The 1,607-nt window shown below is 42.9% G+C and overlaps 1 non-coding gene across 1 annotated transcript; it reads left to right on the plus strand.

Moving 5' to 3' along the window:
- Positions 1 to 831: 831 nt before the first annotated feature.
- LOC142427181 (U1 spliceosomal RNA) lies at positions 832 to 994 on the plus strand. Its single transcript, XR_012779993.1, has one exon. It is a non-coding gene; the product is annotated as a U1 spliceosomal RNA (small nuclear RNA).
- The last annotated feature ends 613 nt before the right edge of the window (positions 995 to 1,607 follow it).

Below are 1,607 nucleotides of genomic sequence, written 5' to 3' on the forward strand. Positions count from 1 at the left end.
ATAATAAAGCATTTTATAGATCTGTATTAATTAAACTCAGTAACAAAAACAATTACAGCTGAAAATACAGCTTTGTGGTAAACCACATGAAATGTTCTTCTCGTTATTTTACTTCCCCTTTAAAAAACAGGTGTCACACAAAATGTTTGCTCTCTCACTTTGATATTAAGCACCCTCCAGTCATGATACTCTGTGCCAACTAAGAGCTGTCGGAGCAGCGCTGAACAGGACATCCATTTGAGGATGGGATTTGATCTACACTCTTGAGTTAGAGCAAGGCTGAAAGGCAGAGTGCGTATTAGCCCAGCAGTGTGAAGAACAGAAACCCAAGTGCTTGCGTGAAGCACAACTTTAGATCTTACCTGATTCAATTCTTCTCCAGTGCCCAAATGTGTGTGTGTGTGTGTGTGTGTGTGTGTGTGTCTTTATTTGTGGATGACATTTTAAACTCACTGTATCTATTTGGGAACAAATATGCCTTGGATAAAGTACAGCTAGAATACCCCATAGAAGGTAAGGTGTCAGGATATCCTCTTACCTAATATGGACATATTATTAGGAGGACAAGTCAGTGAGAAGAGACAAAATGCTTGGTAAAGTAGAGGGTCGGCCAAAAAAAGGAAGCCCCTTAGGGAGATGGACTAACACAGTGGCTGCCCACCTGGGCTTAACTGTAGCAATGGTTATCCAGGTGGCCTGGGGCTGGGCAGTGTTTTATTCTGTTGTACAGAACGTAGCTATGAGTCGGGACTGGCTCAATGTCACCAACTATAATAATATTTCAATTTAAAAACAAAATGTACATGATGCTTAAAAAAAAAGTTGGTGGTAATACTTGCCTGCAGGGGAGATACCATGATCACGAAGGTGGTATTTCCAGGGTGAGGCTTATCCGTTGCACTCCGGATGTGCTGACCCCTGCGATTTCCCCAAATGTGGGAAACTCGACTGCATAATTTGTGGTAGCGGGGAACTGCGTTCGCGCTCTCCCCTGGAAAAAAAAGTTGTGGCAAAATGGAATCCAAAGCAATAGAATGCTCCCACAAGCTTCTTGACACCCCTTTTTATATCTAGGGCCATGATTTATAAATGAGAGACACCTGGAGCCATACAACCCATCAGCAAACATTTCAATGTGCAGCTCAGGTCTACGCACTGAACTGACCCTTTGAAAAAAAGCCAGCTATTCAAAAAAACGTGGACCGGACCTTAGGGTGCCTTGCACAATTTTTGAATAAATTGTTCCTGTTCGTAGCCCGATGGCATTGGATTTTGTTTTTCATGTGCGTGGGCTGGAAAGGGCTTGTCCTTGGGCACATCGGCAGCCACTAAGACACGTCTGTGATAGTGGAGTTGCCAGGAGCGTCTCTTCTCGTCCATACCCCTGTTGCTCGGCACTTTATTCTGTGGGCAGCCGGAAGTAGTTTGGGGACTCATCAGGTGAGTGAAGAGCCGCGGAAGTGCTTGGAAAAATTCAACGGATTAAACAAAATGTGAGCTTCTCTCTATTTGCCACTGATGTTCCCAGTAGTCATGATAGACTTCAAAACTTATTTAAAAGGAGTCGTAAATTTAATCATGTAAATTTAATATTCACTTCAAAGTTA

This window comes from Tenrec ecaudatus, chromosome 14, assembly GCF_050624435.1.
Source record: "Tenrec ecaudatus isolate mTenEca1 chromosome 14, mTenEca1.hap1, whole genome shotgun sequence".
Lineage (NCBI taxonomy): Eukaryota > Metazoa > Chordata > Mammalia > Afrosoricida > Tenrecidae > Tenrec > Tenrec ecaudatus.